Raw genomic sequence first — 18539 nt, 5'->3', positions numbered from 1 at the left:
TGTTACCCAAATGTATGTGTACATACGTTAGATGGCTAATATCTACATAAAGATCTTAACGGGGGCAGGCTGAGATAGAAATGAATAGCGCTATGTTAGGTCTGAAAAATTAGTTTTTAAATCATTAATATAAAAATTTGTGGGGTGATCTCATCTATTTCAAAATAGTGGAATTAGAGGAGACCCTTTCAAAAGCAGAAGTGGAAGGAAAATTAGCAATAATTTCATGATAAAGAAGCAGACTCATATGTAGGAGGTAAGCAAATGACTGCAAAAATGGCAGGCTTTCAGAACAAAACCTTGATTTATATATTTGGCTACAACAGAACAAAGTCATACAAGGAGACCATAAAGCAGGAGGCTGAAAACATTGACCATACACAGAGTGATGTTTGGTAGAATTATATCCGTAAACATACTAGAGGAGTTGGTGTTTTGTATGAGTTCCTAGGGAAACATTATCTGAAGTTAAGAAAACGATCAAGTTTGCTGTTTTAATGCAGTTAAGAAATCTGCTGTTTCCCATCATTCTTTATATTCAGATTGCTGCCCCATTGCATCTCTCTCATGGCTGAGTACCACCAAGTTATCAAGATTAAGATATGAAAATGTGCTGCTATTTCACAGCATTTTTAGCTTGGGAGTTCTTCCTGTTTGTCTTGTAGAAAGCCTAGTACTGAATGTCAAAGATTTGATGAATGCTCTAGATTCAAAAAAAAAAAAAAAAAAATTAAAAAGGAACCATAAAACGTAAGCAGGGAAAAAAAGTCTGTGTGGATTTGTTTCATCTGTGTATCAATAAGTTGCCCTCAGGGCTTTAGAAACTTCAGGATGAATACTATGGGGCCTGCACTCCTGAAGTTATCAAATCATTCTACTGTATCACATAAGCCCAAGCACATCTTGATAAACTCATAGATAAAATTATTTTCAATTTCACCATTAGTAAGCATTTTTCAAGATATTAGTCAGGGCTCAAAAGTGTGCATGTTTTTAAAAGCAAAGCTCCAAGTAGTATTCAAGAGATTAAAAATCTGTGAGATCTTTCAGCATATTCAAATCTGGAGATAGGTTGTTGCTAATCTATACCTTAAACAAGCAAGCAACGCATCCTTCACTCTGACCACATTAGTAGCAGCATCAGGAAAAAAAAAAAAAAAGTCTCCCAGGATCTAATAAGCAAAACTCCTTATTTAAAAAAAAAAAAAAGTATTACCAGCTCAGTATCAAACCTTTTTCTTCTCACTGACATAGTGTAAGTGTAAGCCAATGTACCAACAAAATCAACAAGACAGAAGGCAGCTGTTAGTGAGGTTTCAATTATTGTATATGTGCTTCAAAGCCAAATATTTCCTCCTTCAGTGACCAAAGCCATTTTATGCATTCACTAACCAGTGTAATTTGTAAAATCCTTTAAAGAAAAAAGGAAAAAAAAATACAAAAATTGGGAAACCAAATGAAACATCATCTGTATTGAAACTAACAGTAAAATTTTCATTAACTTCAGTGAAGGATTTCGTTGATGTTTTTCCTGGAATACCAAAGGTTCCTCTGAGTAGATCACCACTATTATTGCTGTCAGCAAATACTCATCCTTTACCAGCAAGCATGATGGCCAAGCCCCTTGTACGGTAGTCTGGCATGGGATCCAGGTTGTGAGATGCTTGGTTCTCAGACACCAGTTCAGCAAAGCCCTGAGACATGGATTTAGCTGTTGGTACACAGGGAGTCCCAGTGGTCCTCGAAGTGCTTTACTGGACTGGGGCCAACAAGCTTAATTCTTGAGCAGTGGAGCTGTGTACAGTAAACATAAAATTTTATCCTGTGTTTTCATTGTTGGTGCTGCCAAGTTTCACCTCTTGTTTGTTGACTTGTGACTCTGATGATGTTGTCAGTCTGCACGCATAAAGTAATAAAAATCTTTAACTTTAGGATGGCGTTGCCTCTATGGCTCATAAAACAATGCGACCAGAACCATCTATATATCATCTGCCTGTATTAATTGTTTTTTGGAGGTATAGCATACATGTCTCTGCCCACGGGAGAGCTAAGCATAGTGAATCTTTTTCAAAGAACTTTTTAAACTAATGAAACTGAGAAGTATTTTAAAAATGTTTGCAGTTCTCTCAAGGGGAGAGCATTGCAGCAGTAAATAGTTGCTTCATGCTGCTGCTCATTTCTGTTTTCTGGCCAAAAAAAGTCATTCAGTATTGCATAGATGAGTGACTTAAAAACCTGTGTCAGATTAATCTTTTTTATTATTTTTTTTTAAAGCAGACAATACACTGTACTTGTGGGATTGCGCTAGGAACAAGTTCATTAAGCTAACAAAATGAGACAGGTATGTAGCAGAACTGTCAGGAAGAGCATTGATCCAACCCAGTGTCTTGTTAATGAAGTACTGTATTTATGTGGATAGGGGTAAAGGTTTTTAAAGCATAACGTTTTGCAAGTTATAGTTACTTGTGTTCAGTGTGTCCTTTGGATACCATGATTAAGATATGAATATAAGGCCTCTAAAAGAAAAGTTAATCAGTCTGATCACAAAATGATGATTTTCTTTTTTGTTAGTTTTGAAAGTTAGTGGAGAATCTGGCCAGTGAGGCAATAAAAATATTTCCTGAATGTTGATTTGTTTGCAGCAGCATTTGAATGGTAAAACTGAACCTAGCACCTCTGACTGGAGTTCTTCTGGCTCTGAATCAACATGGTGATGAAATTTCACATTTTCAAAGAGCCTGGCCTTTTTGATAGCTTTGTTGTTGTTGTTCTTGTATGTACTACAGAATCAAAATTTCTAAGGAAAGGAAGAAAAGTAAAACTCTGAATATCAGTAAATAAAAATGAAGCATACAAGTGGTAAGTAATAGTTATGAAGCATGAAGGAGGTCTTAAAGAGCAAGATCTTTGTTTTTGTGAGACCACTTGAGACTGATTTCAAAGCAGAACTCCTGCTGAGGTCGTTGGTATGGATTTGAAAGCTAAAAACTGGAACTTTTTGATTTTTTTTTTCTTATGTATGATCGAAAGACTTATAGGCAAAGCAGATCTCTGAATTTTTCCTCATAGATATATTTTTAATTAGAAAAATAAATATAATGCCATATTGCAGTTATTTGTATCTTGTAGAACTGTGTCTCACCAGCAAACTTTTCTATTTCAGGTTATAATGATAGGTAGTGTTTTCAGGTGATCTCAGCGAAGTGTTATGATTAATATTCTCTGTTCACTTTGGGTCCTTTCCGTTTTAGTTGAAGTGGGGGGATCAGAATGAAAAACTCCAAACATTAAGTGAAGTGTTCCTCATGAAAATTATGCAAATTGCAATTGTCTACTAAATTAATTGTGTTCATTGGAATAGCATATGAAAAATGAAAGATATTTCCAAATGTTAAATAATGGCTGGATCATTCTGAAATTAAAAAAAATTAAACAGATACATGGTCATAGTGTGCTATTCACCCTGTGAAATTGCATTTGACCTCCGTTGGGTAATTGTATTATGCCTGCCTAAATTTCCATGCACAGTGATTTACAATTGAACATATTATTCTACTCCTTCTATTCTACTCTACTGCATACAGCTGCTATTTATTGCTATGTAGTTATATTTATTTAGAAGATGATCATGTTCTAGTAGCTGACTCCCATGCTTCCTATATAGATTTATTTGACAAGTGCATTTTCCAGCAAGGTAATTAATACCATGTAAACAAAAGATTATTTATATTTATGCATCATATATATTCTGATCAACTTCAGACTTCTGATGAAAGAGAGGAAACAAAATTAAAGCACAAATGGAAAATGTTTGCATCCCTTTCTTAATGAAAATTGCTGGGTACTCCTTTCTAAGGATTGCACAAAAAAACATCCCATAAACTACTTTATCAGCAACAGAGAAATTTTCGTGGTGCTGGTCTACAGATCCATGCAATACGTATTGAATATAAAGATATTTCTCACTGCCTGAACAGAGGCTCAGCAGTTATCTGACATCAGTCTTCAAACATAATTGCAAGTTTAAACTCTTTGAAGAAAAAGGTATTTTATCATAGAGAAAGTAGTTTATGCTCGTTTTTCATTTTTAATCAGGCTTTAGTTCTGTAGCTTCATTCTAAGAAGAATTCATATCAGATGGGAATAATAGGCAGAGAGGCTAATTTAAGCCCAATAATTTGAATCCTAAGTCTACTCCTGTTAAGCGTGTTGGAAAATGGATTGCTTTGTAATAGCTGAAGTACAATGTCATGCAGTTGTAACAAACAGACTTCTCCCCTCTATGGACAGAGGATTGTATTTTACAAAAGGGTAAGAACTTGATATAAAAGAGTGATTAAGTTATACACACAAGCTCTGAACTGTATGTAATGCCTGTTTTAGCTGAGCCTGGGTTGAACTGTATGGTACTAAATAATGCATATATGAAGTAAATGTAAGATCTGAGTGGCACTGAAACTCTGGAGACTAGTGAAAACAAACAGCATCTTGCTTCTTTTATTAGTAAATGTTTGGGCATTAGTGTGAGAGAGAAAAGTACTTTTGTTTTTGCAATACCTTTGAAACCTTCTTAACACACTTTGTGTCAACCTGTTAAGTAACGCTTCCTGAAAGTATGGGTAGAGGCAGGTTAGTTAAAGTAAGGACTAGTCTGAGTCTGTCCACCAAATATAATTCAAGCGTGAGCATGTTCTGATCTTTGAAAATGTCAGGAGTCCTAATGTGTTTATGTTTTCTGTTGTTTATCTCCATCTCATGCATTAGTATTTTCTGCTTTCAGTGAGATTGATAAAAACATCAAATTATTGTTCAACTTACAAAAGGGACTTTGAGCCAGGGCTCAAACTTGATCTTGTTTCAGTGCAGGAAGTGCATTATTCCCAAAACTTTCAACAGTTTTGAAAAACAAACAACAACAAAAAAAAAATCAATTAAACTTTTCCTTTGATTCCACTGTTTCCTAAAACAGATGTTTTTTTAGACTTAAGGCGACCATGAAAATACAAACTTTGACACTTCAAAAACTGAGATGTGGCACTGAGAATTAGAAAACTGTTTAATGACATTAGATGTTGAACTAGAACTATTGTTTTAGGTAGAACGTAAAATGTGCATCCTGAATTCCTTAATTTACTTAATTATCTCCTAATTACAGTCTAATTAATTACTAATTTGTCTTAATTTCCTTTGGTAATTTCCTTATTAATCCCTACTTCAATATGTTACATTTTTATCCTTCTTCCTTTAATTGGGAAACAGACCTTGTAGTCTGCGCTATGATATAAAGGTGCTGTTTTGGTGGTTTTTTTTTTTTGTTTTGTTCTTTACCTGCTGTGAAACATAGTGAAATGTGGCTTTGCAGAATGCATATTTCCCTTCAAAAGTCAAATGACCATGCAGTGGCCAGTCTCACTGAGAACCCAGGAAAACAACTCTTGATTTATGTTATAGATTTCTTACCTTATTTATTTATTTATTTTAAAGTATGATTTGTATGAAGACCAAAGTATCCTGAGATTTCTTCATGAAACATAGTCATTTCAATGTTTTGAACCTCAATTTCTACTTGATTATTGGTCCTTTTGCATCTCATTTAAGCAGATCTTCAGTGTGACTTCATTTTATTTCAGAAAGTTCTTTCTTTCCTCATGTGTGGATATTTCCTATTTGCATTTCTTCCAGACATTCTTTCAGACCTGTTTGTTAACTAATCTACCTTACTAAAACAATAAACAACAACAAAAACATATATGCACATACATGTACACACTATGCCACAGTTCAAGTTTCCTCTTCCTTGAAAAACTGCATGTTAACTAGAAGACCTAGTTCATTTCCTTTCACTGAAATACATCAGGCTAGAGGTGTAGCTATCAAACGCTTATATCTTGCATCCAAATGGGGGGAAACATTGCAAAGTGAGGAAAGTGCACAGTTCAAGTGAGCTTTCACAATATAACTCAGCAACATTTTAATCAAAAAGGATTCTGTTGTTAGCACAGATGGAGGCAAAGCAGTGGGAGCCTAAGCTGTCCAACAGTAGCAGAGCCAGAAAACGAGACGTCCTCAATTTAACAGTGTTGGCAGAGTATAGTTCCCTGTAATTGTGCAGCAAGTCTGATGTTGTATACAGGGATAAGTTGGAATGGCTTTATTTTTGTGGAAGTTGTTTTTTTAGTAATAGCTTTCAGAGTCCGCACCACACAATTTTAAAATAAGTAGATTTATTATGCTTTTCAACCAGTTAGCTAGGGAAAACTTTCGAAATCATAGCAGAGGAAAAAAAAAAAAAGAATCAAGACCTAACATAGGGTAGATGGTATCTTTGTTGCATTTCTAGATTTCTGAGGAAATTAAGAGTGATGCAGAAATATTCCCTCCTCTACATGATATTTAACAGCCATTGCTGGTTCTTACTGTGTAGATCTCAGCTTGGAGAAGAAAGAAGGAAGGGTCAAGAGAAGAGGGGAGTGGCAGGGAGAGTGGTGGACGTGGTATGTCTTCATTTTTGGCTTACAATAGCACAACTCAGATGGCAACAGAGACTACTGGATCTGTAGGTTGCTGACTTACTTTTGCTTCATCAGTGTTTATGGTGCATGAAAACTCTACCAGTGTCATCTTGTCACTGCTCTGGGGGCTGCTGTTTTCACTGCAGTCAGGGCATTACCTTGAATGCAAAGTCTGCGGGCCCACCTTGTGCTGCCAGTGATGATGGGCTTAAACTAAATTGTTCAATTATAAAGCAGCTTTGAAACATCCTCCTGAGAAGATGATAACCTCTGGCAGAGGGGCAGTAACAAACAAGTTAGTCCATAGCATTTCTAACAGCCACAGCTGCTTGCTAATTAAATGTGTATCAGGCCTGATGTATATAGCCTGAGGTGAATTAGGTGGGGGGAGCATGAGGCCTTCTGCTGGCAGGTTCTTCCTTGAGCCCTGGTCCTTTCCTTCTCTGGAGAGCAGTTAGATGAGCAGGGCTGTGGCTTCTACAGGATCAAAGCTTCCAATTATGTTGTTCATAAGGTACATTTCCACTGCCACCTAAGTCTGGGGTAGATTATTATTTTTATTTTTTTTCCCCAGGGATATAATTTAGACTAATAACCGCTACACAAAAGCTTGCAAGGGTGGCCATGAGTGATCTGTTACTCTTGGGACCTATTTTATCTCACTGACCCTGTGCTTTCATTGTCTTCTCTTTCTTTTGGCCTTGAAATATAATTTTATTAGAAAAATGATTGTAAAATAAGAACCTGCATTTAATTTCCCAGTTACCTTTACATTAAGGGTTCTAGGTTATTTGGGCAAGGCCTTGTTGGTTTACTACATGAATGTGTTTTTCAGCTTAGCAGTTGCAGCAGATAATTCTAAAATCTGGAAATGTAGCCATGTTCTTTCTTATTCTGTTCATTGAGGCTAAATAGAAATCACAGGTTGTTTTCTGGCCTCATAGTATTTAGTAATATAAACTAGTGTAGTGTATGACTAAATAATTCAGAGTTAAGAAGTGTTTGACTTTGGTTGTTTTTTTGTTTGTTTGTTTTCCCAGAAGTATTAAGAGTGGTATGCATGTCTCCACAAAGTCAGCAGCAAGCAGCAGTATTGCTATGAAGTCCAATTAAGTAATTTCTACTCAGTGACCTCTGCTCCTGTGGATTGAGTCTTGTTAACTTTAAAATCTGAGTCCAGTTCAACAAAGACGACAGGTAAGTGGAGAAAAAAAAAGCTACTATATAAGCCACCTCCTCAATCATCAGAAAGAATTTAAATTTATAGTCGCTGCAAATGTTGAAGATCCCTGGGCTGTAAGAGTCTGCCTTGTGTTTTAGTACTCAACAACTCAAACTTCCAAAAAGTCTCATTACTTATCTCATTGATTAACTTGAAGCACAGAGTGGCTTGTAACAGAAGCTAGGCCCAGGTATTTAGGCGACTAACTCGAAGTCAAAAGAAAACCATTGTAGACAAATGCATATGAAAGTACTTGCTCTTTTCAATTATATTATTCATAGGGGTAAAAAAAAAAAAAATCAAAAGGATTCACTTCATTAACACAGTCAAGCATAATTGCATATAAATTTTTAAAATAAAACATTAGAAAAGGAAATGCTGAGTTATTTTCTAGAACATAAATATTCCCTCTTACTTTTCTTACTGAAGGAGGGTGAGAAACACTATTTAGCGTGTTAGTGAAGTTTTCTTTCATTCAAGGAGTATAGTGTTATAAATGTACTTTGTTTTGTTTTGCGTTTTCCCCAAAGGCAGAAGACTTTGGCATCTGCAAAGGTTCTTGAGTCCTTGAATTATCCCCCTGGGCTATCTGTAAATCTAATCTCAGCCAAGCACTTACTAGTTATATGATAAAGTCAGAGATTAGGGGCCAAATTATGTTTTCAGTTATTCCACTGAAACCCATTGAAATCAATGTGAGATTGGACTTGTGTAACAGGGAAGAATTTGGGCTACTGTCTTCAAGAGATAAGAACAGGGCCAATATTATAACAGCCTTTTCCAACAAAAACAGATTCAGACAAACTTAGTGTCATGTGATGCCCTTGATGTATATATAGAACTCTGAGCGTTCTTTTTGGACCCACATTTAGAAAAGTACCTCTTTTTTTCTCTACTTGTTAGGTTGAGAGGAGTTTAGGTATTAAGCATCATAAATTAATTTTACGATTAAACTTACAAAGTATTGCTGCTTTCCCATTTCGTCTTCAAGGGCACAGTGTGGCACTGTACAGGTAGCAATCAGAGTCCTTTCTTTGAACCACAGACACTCACAAGAAATAGCTCATATTATAACTGTAGATGATGAGGAGCATAGACAATCTTGACTTTACTGCATGGAGTTTTAATATCTGTTGTGGAAATAATATGACGTCTTCTCTTATCATTTCACTTTCTGGTCTTGACTACAGAACTTCTTGAGAAATAGTGATACCCGGGTTGTGTCATTGTTGAATTGATTCAACGTCTAAATCAAAGTATGTCTAAGGGATGAGCCTGGTTATGTGAAAGTAGGAAGCGGTATGCTTACCCTAAACTGTTAGGTTAGTTTGACCATGGAAGTGAATAGAAATGAATAGAAAAATGGTTTTAACTTTTTTTTTCTTTTATTTTGCTAAGCAACTCATCTGCTTCTTCCACAGACCTTGGATGGTTTTTCTTGTTTGTCAAGTCAGTGCCTCTGACTTCCCTTTAAATTTACCCATATGAGCAGCAAATTGATCCATATTGTTCCCTCCTAATGTCACCCTTCTGTGCTTCTGCACTTGGATGATTGTGGTGCTGTTTTGTCTAACAGACGTAGTCATACAGACGTTCAAAATGGTGCAGTGCTGCTCTGCGCTGTTAAGCAGATATGTTGCATGCTAAAAATAGTTGTTTTTCAGTGGCATGTAGAACAATCTGTAGCATTATATCCAAGTTTAAAATGTTCATAAAGTATTTTTAGACCCTTGGATGAAAGGGGATTATATAAATGTAAGGTATTATTATTATAGTCATTTTATTAAATAAAAATGGAAGGTGTCTTTGTGCATAAAATTTATGCACATGAAAAACAATACTTGGCAGCCTGGAGTAACAGCACAGAGCGTTGAAATGATGACAGTAACAAATAGCTCTGGAACACCAACAGAACCCATGGTATTGCATGTGTGCTCTGCAGTATGTGAACAGACTGCAACAGCTTTAGAGAGGATTGTAAAGAAGTGCGTAAAACCAAGTTGCAACAGCATCATACAAAATAAAGCAAGCAGGAAAACTACAGCTGTGGCTCTATTAGAGAATAAATTGGATAGATGGTAAAGCAGAACTTGTGTTGATTGGCAGCCGACACTAGCTCTTCCTTAAATTAGAAATTTATTTGGGATTTTGCTGTAGCACTGAACACAGGAAAGAGACCCATATGAGTTTGTCAATGTGAAACAGAGGTGGCAAACCTTTTAAGGATCCACTACACTGAAAGGTTTGTTTATTCCCTTTTGTATGGATTTTCTTCTATGAGATGTGCCTTAAAAACCTCACAATAGCTTTGGTTTGTTTGTGTCTCTTCTCTCTCCTCTCTCTTCTCTCCTCTCTCTCTCTTTCTCTTTTCTTTTTCATTCTCCAGTTAATTTCTGGATTTATATAGGATATTGCTGAGTGTGAAAATGTTACCCTAACTGCTTCAAAGTGAAGGAGGAGTGTTTTTCAAGGGAAGTAAAGGTTTTGCTAACAACAGTAAAGCAAATGTAGATAGATTTGGCTGGAAAACAAGAATTCCACATGTAATATAATATTTTCCACATTAATTTTTGTTCTTTATTGGAGAGAACACTGCACCACTAAGTTCCAAATTATTATGAAAACCCAGAAATAGAGCCCTAATTACATAGCCTGCTGATCAGGGCAATCATCTGGGTTTTGGGACACTTGTATACACATTCCCTTCCAATTAGCACATTCCAGATGAGATCCCAGTAGCTGGCCTGCAATCAGCTTGTCATACATTCAGTAAATATTTTTCTGTACAAAGTGGAAAACATCAGGTAGTCATAGAATAAGTAGATGATACCTTTTGAATATTTTGATAGTTATTACCTATAGTTATATTGCTATTAGATGTCTGTCAGTTATATGTTTAGATGTTTATATTAGATGTTAGATATTAGTTACATTTTTGTTAGATGTTTGATAGTTACTAGATGTTTAAGATGTACAGCATGCAAGTGCTTGATCTGAATCTGAGATCAAAGGTGTCATTTGTTTTTTTCACAGCTTTCTACTGTTGAGTCTAAATACAGAGATTTGACTGAAATAATGCTGTGAGTTAAAATGTTAATATATCTTATGGTTGTGTTTCTTGATAATGGTCTCTATTATTTATCTAATTCAGGTTTATTTTGACTTTTTCAGTTTTTATGAGTAGCTTTGTTCTGCATTAAAGTTTTGACTAAAATCTTTAACTGAATGTGCATAAATTTCTGTTTGGCTTCAACCAACAACTTTTGTGCTAAGTGTATGAATGGACTTTTTTTTTTGTAAATGCAGTGCTGTATTAACCTTATCTTTCTATTTGAAAAGTGCACCCCAAAACATACTAGTTGTATGAATTACAAGTGTGATCACATTCCTAACGTATGAAAAAAGCATCACAAGAAAACTTGCATTCCTGTGGCCTGACTTCAGAAAAAAACTGAAATTCAGAGAAGCAAAAGGCTTGCAGATATGTCACAAAAAACTAGTATGAAGGCTGTGTCCTGCTATAGAAGATTTCAGAGAGAAGGGGGAAAAACAAACAAAAACCATTCATATTTAAGAAGTATTCTAACAGGCTGTACACATTTCCCATTTATCTGGAATAACACATTTATTGGGCAAGTCAGAGAAATGCCTACATATTTTATTGCTGTGATTTAATTTTTCCTTTTTTTTCGTTTTCATCTTGCTGCATGGAGTACATAAACCAACTTTTCAAGAACAAAGGCAAATGAAAACTATGTTTTTTCTTTTTCCTTCTGCCCCAAGTGTTTTTAAGCCAACAAATAAAAATATGACTAGGCATTTTTGAAATACAACTCCAGGTGAAACTTAAAACTAAAAAGAGATATTTTCAACCCAGAAAGCCTTTGGGAGACTGAGGGAAATGAAGATAATTTTATTTATATATATGTGTATATATAAAATGCACACACACACACACCCTTTTTTGTAGGGATTGCTTCTGCCAGAAGGAGTTCAAGCTAAATGTGCTGGTCTCGCTAAAATTGTACCTCTGTTTTCCTGCATTTTTCTAATCCGCTCTTTCTATCAGTCCATTAGTCTTTATTTCATGATAGTAATTATCTGCCCAAGCTCTTCAAGAATGAGTGTGCTTCAAACACAGTGGTGCTCATGCTGTGGGTGAATTAATTAAAGCACCAAGAAAGTCATGCTTAGCAATGAGAACAATTGGCTTGATGCACTCTAATGTAGATTTACTCACAAAGACCTAAGGGCATGAGAAGTAACTGCTGTGAGCATCTACCACATATTGGAGCATACTGTAATTTCTGTGTCTCTGTTTTGAACTTAGACTACTAGTCATACAGCAAGTGGCTCTTTCACCTGCATCTGTTCATCCTGTCGCATTAATGGTGAAGACAGCTGTCCCCATTATGCTTCAGTGGGGTGAAGTATAGTGAGAACATAAGTCTGGAGAAGACATTATGTGTAGGCAAGAAGGTCAGGAAGGTGTCCAGGAGCCTGGAATGGAAGTAATTCAAATGAAGCTCCTATCTGACAGCAGGACCCAGAGACGTGTTACTGCCAAGCCATCTGGGATGGAAATTCGGTAATGAGAGGACAATACTGCGCCATTCCATCATCTGTGTTGATTTCCTGGAGGTTGCAAGCCTTGATATATGATGAAATCCAGAGCAGGAGAGCGAGGACTGGATTGACAACCTTTGTAAGAATTCAGCCCAATAAGCAATAGTCACCCCTAATGCAATTAGACTTTAACAGCCTAATTCAGTTACAGATGAAATTTCAGAGGTATCACTGTGGATAAACACTGTGTGTGTGTCACAGTTCATCCATTATTTAGCCAGTTAGTCTCAGAAGCCAGGTTTGCATTAGGTTACTGGGAGCTTGCCTGTGGACATGTATAGGCAGAAGTAATCAATAGCAAAGGCCTACTGCTGTCCTTATCAATGTCAATGAGTTTTGCAAACCTGCTTCAGAGAAGAAAGGGGTAGCATTTAGGTCTTCTATCACATATTTGAAAATACATTAGATCGAATGCAGGCTGATCAAATAAGTCTCTGCCTATACAGCATTGAATATCACTATTCATCAGCGTACTGTTATTGCTTGATTTCACATGGGCTGCATTGCTTTTGTTGATAATAATTTCAGACTTTATTTGGTTAAAACTGTGACTTCCTATATGAACACTTTTGCTAATTTAGTTCAAGATTCTGTTTATTTAGTTTATATGAGGAAGAAATAACTTTATATTGAAATAAATTTGGTTTAAATTGGATCAGAATTGATTGCCTGTAGACACTGGTGAGTCCACAAACTTTGGCAACCTAGTAATAATGACAAGCTTTCCCTCTTTCAAGCTCTGTAATAAGTCAATTGTTTCTCACCCACTCATCTTCCAGCAAGACTTTCCACAGTGAATTAGAGTTAATTTTGGTATCTTTTTACTCCTAACCTCCTAAAACCATAGACAAATAATGTCTAAAAGTCAGAAGCACCGTAGATAACATTTTAAATTATTAGAATGTATCAGTTGCATTTAACCTTCTAATAGAGCTTGGGGGTCTTTCTGTTTAGTTAATACTGATTTTTTTTTTCTTATGTATTATGTCTTAGTGGAAACTTTAAAACATTTGGTTCACTTTTATAGCTGCACACCAAGTCTTCCGATTTAGCACAGTGCAGGTTTAGCACAGTGCAACGTACTATGGTGGAGCCAGCTAGCTTTTAGCTACTGTCACACTCCTCTTGTTCTAAAATTGGCCATTGACCAGTCTGATTTGCTTCACAATTTAGAGAAAATTAAAGCTTATTGCCCTAGTGCTGCTTATTGGCAAATAGGAATTGCTGGGACTTAAGGATATCACAGATCTGTCCATTTTTTCTTGTGTTCTCTGCAACAGAGGCCCAGAAAAAAAGGGACGCAGCATCACACCAATGTATCTGCTCATTAGTGAAAATCCTGTCCCTAGGGAAACTGTGCTGTTGGGCATATCCGTTGATTGGATTCAAAAGAGCTGAAATAGTGCTATGTCTCTGGTAGTGGATTGTTGCATGGCAGTGCTACCAGCAGTATCCAGATAATGTCTAAGGTCTGAAATATATTCCTTTTTAAATATCTGAAAGATGAGATATTGGAAGAGAGGTAGTTGTTGCTTTGTTTCAGTTGGGCACTAACGTATCACAATAGGAGCAAGAGTAATGATACTTTACAAGATTTTGGTTTTGCCTTTTTGTTGCTGTTCTCCCGAGGCAAAACAAAACCACGCACTAGCAAGCAGAAACTACCAGTTTAGAGGAAAAAGTAGAAGTGAATGAAGTTGGTAAGAGAATGAAGGTGGTAAGAGAAAAGTGGCGTGTCTTGTTGCAATGACAAGACAAAATCAGATACAGTTGCAAACAAAAATCTTTGTCCTATTAGTAATGATTCGTGTCTGTCTTTTTCTGGTGGTTAGACATCCCACTCCTGGAGAATGTAAGGCTAATGTCTAAAAATGATGACAGTGAAATTATATCAGATTTGAAAAAAGCCATTTGTTCGAGGAAACAGCCTATAACCTCTTACATTGTGCAGCAGTAGAAAGCTAAATAATGTGAAGTTATTGTCATTTAACGTTGGACATCAAGATGTGGCATTGTCAGACTGAAGGGCCTGAATGAGGTCTGAAAATACATTAGGAACTAAATTATTATAGTCATACTCAAGTAGTGGAGTTTCATTTTAGAAAGTAGTTTCACTGTCAGATGCAGTATGAAAGAATTTACAGGAATTATGATGTCTGGAAACATTTGAAAGAATAATTTGCATTTTTTTTTCATCTTTACTACTGATACATCTGTAGCCTGTGACAGAAAAGCAGACAAAATTACCAGAAGTTTATATTGCAGGATTTCTATCCAAAATGACTAATAGTAATGCCAGAATCTCCTAGAAATAACATTCCCTTTGGAAATTCAAGATACATTTTTTCAGACTTAGGAATTCAACATAGTTAAAGTTTACATGTCTAAAGGCACGTCTGAATATAAGCTTGTTGAATCAGAAAAAGGATCTGCATACAGATCACATCTTGTATTAGTCATACAACAGGTCAGATTAGATAGTCTCTTCTTGCCTCAAAAGTTCTATGAATCAAATCCAGTTTCTGAACTTTGGAAGCATCTTAGATTTCCTTTTCTTATGCAAATCATGTTTATTTTTTTCCCAGAGTACTTAATCATCTGCAAACAGTGTCACTTGAATGAGATCAGGTTAAATCCAGTTCATTGAATTAAACAGTTTCAATAGCTTTACTTTCTTTGAAGACTACAGGAAGCATTCTTATTAGATAATCAAAGTAGTAATTACTACTCTAAAATATGTACTTGAACACTGTGTAGACTGTATTACCAAGGACAATGGAAATGTGATCCGATCCTGCCCAAGGGTCAGATCATGCCAGCTGTATCTCAGATGACATTGCCACTTGTCCCACAGAAAATTACACCACTCATAATGCATTTTCAAATCCCACATCCCCTTTTTTGAAGGTACACAAAATATTCCTTAATTTGTATTTTCCACTTCTATATGAAAAAATGAGTGAAATTTGGCACACTGTACTGTTGCCCAATCTTTCATTTATCCCTAAGGTATTGCTACTATCCTTGATGGGTCGGAACACTTGTTTTTTTCTGAAAGTTGTGGTTGGAGTCAACATCAACCCAACAAAACCGCTAATGATAAGATTTTCTCCCTTTTGAGAGTTGCAATCAAATCAGTATCTTGTGTTATGTGTTGCTGGATACATCCATTTGCTTCTTCGTCTAACAAAATGGTTTATTATTGCTATCTCTCTATAATCCTGGTCTACCACATGTGGCTGATCCAGGAATATTCAGGAGCATTGAGGGATGGGCATTAAGCAAGCATCATGATTAAGTACATATAGAGGAGGGAAAAAAAAAATCTTGTTGATAGGTCATCCATTCATGCACTTCTTCACTAACTGTTGCTGAGGCCCCTAGAAGTCTTAGCAATATTTCTTGGTGAATGCAGATGGTTCACTGGGACAAGGTCACTAGTATTTATTTTTCTGAGGCTTAGCAACTTCTCATTCGTACCTTCACTAAAGAAATTTAGTGTCCAGTATCTTTTTTCGTTCTCTAATCTGGCACTATAAGCAATCACTTTGCAAAAGCAGAGAACGTGGGCACCAAGGTCTGTGTAACCCACATGAAAAACATGTTACCTTCGCATAGAGAACTGCAGGGGCTGCTGTGTTGGTGAAACTTTAGAAGTAGAGAAGTGAAGATACATCCTCTTCAGATGCTATTTTCAAAGGACGAGACCATAAGAATGGGGTTTACATACTTAGTATGTTTTGTGCATTATTCATGGATTATACTTGAATAGGTGTTTGTAGGACAGGCAGGAGTATATATTTGTTTCCCTCAGTAGGGACAAGGCAGAACTGTAATTCCTTGAAGGCTGTTACTTTACAAGGTATCAAAGAAGCTTAATGCTCCTGCTGGTAAGAATAGTTATCTGAAATAGTTTGGTCCTAAATCTTCGTGATGATGTATCAAATACAATATTATTTTACATAACTTCAAGTAGTAAACTTTATTATGATTATTAATGATAGGCATTAATGGATTATAATGATATATCTATACTGCATTTTTCATAAAGCAATTTCAATTAATTTAAACTCTCCTTAAGAATCTTTGACACCCTCTACCAGAAAATGACTATTTTATTTATCCATGATCATTCCACACTTCTTTGGTTCCACTAATTACTGCTTCAATTCTCAACTATTTGTTCAGATCACCTTTAGCTGTGATTGCCATAAATTAAAATACAGCAACAGTTTGTCAGACTTCAGATAAACATGTAGATTTACTAACCAAAGTATATCCTGTGAGATAATACCTAAGAAGACTCCACACATGAACCTATTCTATAGAATAGGGTTATATTGCTACACTGTGTGCAGTTACTCAGACAGGTGTTTGCCACCTTAAGTAATCAGTCAATTATTTTATGTCTCAAGACAGCCTGAGATCTGCAGTTAATGATTATCCCCTTTCTGAATTTTGGCAACTTGATTTGTCTAAGTAGGACCTCATCAAACAATGATTGTTGAATTTCTGAAGTCATATACTGACACAAAGGTCATTGACTAAAATGATAATAAATGAGGTTGTACAGTTTGAACAGCTACTTTTGAAAGCTGTGTCCTGGGTTTAGGGAAAACTAAACACTAAACTCTAAGAGCTTATTGTTCACCCTTGTGTACTATGCAAATTTTCATTAAAGTCTATGGCTTTTGATTGATACCAACTGGCATGTTCCACAGAAGTCAGGAAGCTGAGCTCAATTTATACCTAATGCAACAAAACTGCTCACGATCTAGTGAGTAAGCAAGCACAGGCATGAATCTCAAAAATCAAGATCATAAAAGGTCACAGTCACTTATAAACTGGATTAGCATGTTGGATCTACACTGGCATAATAAATCTCAAAACTATCCACGCAAATTTGGAGTCTACTTGTTTAGTTTTTCAAATTCAGGTCTTTTTCTCATGGTTGATTGCAGTCTGAAAAAGTGTGCCTGTGTGTTTTGTTTATTAAGTCTGGATAAATAACGCTGTGGAAGAAGTTAGGAACTTTTTGCAGTCGTGGCTGGGAAGTTGTATTTAATAAGTATAAAACAACTTTTTCATAGTTTAGATTTTTTTTTTTCTTTCCTTCAATTGTTAACAAATTTAGATGCACTTAAGCACAGACCTTTAGATGCCCAAACCTAGATGCACTTAAGCACAGATGCATCACTTATAGCTGCCTCTGCCACATTCCAACCTCCGGATCCGGTTGTATTTCTGGGTGTCTCTTCCTCACTCAGAGTTATAGTTAAAAAAGAATCAGCATAATATTTGCTTTCCATGTACTCACATACCCTGCTAAAGTTTTACTAGTATCAGGAGCAACGTGTTTCCCTGAGTCCTGCTCTTGCTCCTACTTGTCTCAAGCTCCTACTTGTGATACAGAGGTTGCCTACTTATAGATTGAAGTCCTTCATGTCTATTATACTAAAATACTGTTCATAAAAAAACAAGGCATCTATAGATTTATTCTGACCGCTTTTGTATAATTTCTATGCTTACTGAACCTCAGTAGTAACCAGTTATGAACCATATAAATAGGCATCATCAGACTCCCAACAACATAACAAATACTGTATGTAGAACAACATATAAGCAATTTTATGTTTTCCGTAACTGAAGCTAGAGGATTTTCTCGTTTAAACTAGAGGGTCAAATACTTGTAATACTTCTGGATTCAAAGGATTGGTATGATGCGTGGGTAAATCTTATTCATTACCAAGTGTGTTCTAATGATCTGATTTTTATCTCATTTTACTAGATTTTAGTTGTACTTGTCATCAGGCTTCTATTCACTTTCAAAACTTCTGTTTTGACTTTTCTTCTTTTGTAATTTTCTTTAAGTAGTCCAAGTTCGCTTCAGTATTTTCAAGCCAGATATTCTGTAAGAGTCACTTTTGAGCCTTTTGTCATAAGCTGATCTTTGACAACACAGAAAGAATTTCAAATACAGTGTGGAAATGCTTTGGTATTTTCCTGCTGTTTGTCAAAACGTTTTTGATTTTAAAGGGGTGTATTTTCCTGGATCTTCATGTTCTGATTGACAACTTTTTTTTTTAAGTAACTTTTTTTTAACTTGCTCTGTAAAATTAATTTGAATAATTATCATATTTCTTCACTGAAGTGTTTGTGCTTTTTTTAAAAAAAAAAAA

At 35.8% G+C, this 18539-nt stretch overlaps 1 protein-coding gene across 15 annotated transcripts in view; it reads left to right on the top strand.

Moving 5' to 3' along the window:
- The window catches only part of LOC308194891 (uncharacterized protein), a 709819-nt gene that overhangs the window by 621989 nt on the left and 69291 nt on the right, over window positions 1–18539 (top strand). For 11 of the 15 annotated variants that reach the window (XR_013950992.1, XR_013950993.1, XR_013950996.1 and 8 more), the window contains one exon: window positions 7553–7709. The gene's annotated coding sequence lies outside the window, so the exon portion shown is untranslated. Of the gene's footprint in view, window positions 1–2274; window positions 2342–2440; window positions 7027–7552; window positions 7710–7737; window positions 9977–10767; window positions 10815–12064; window positions 12440–18539 lie in introns of those variants that run through there. The other 4 variants (XR_013951007.1, XR_013951004.1, XR_013951005.1 and 1 more) reach the window with 4 other exon arrangements.

The sequence above is a fragment of the Anser brachyrhynchus genome, assembly GCF_964034855.1.
Source record: "Anser brachyrhynchus genome assembly, chromosome: 4".
In the NCBI taxonomy this organism is placed as follows: domain Eukaryota; kingdom Metazoa; phylum Chordata; class Aves; order Anseriformes; family Anatidae; genus Anser; species Anser brachyrhynchus.
This window is presented reverse-complemented; position numbering and strand designations above follow the sequence as displayed.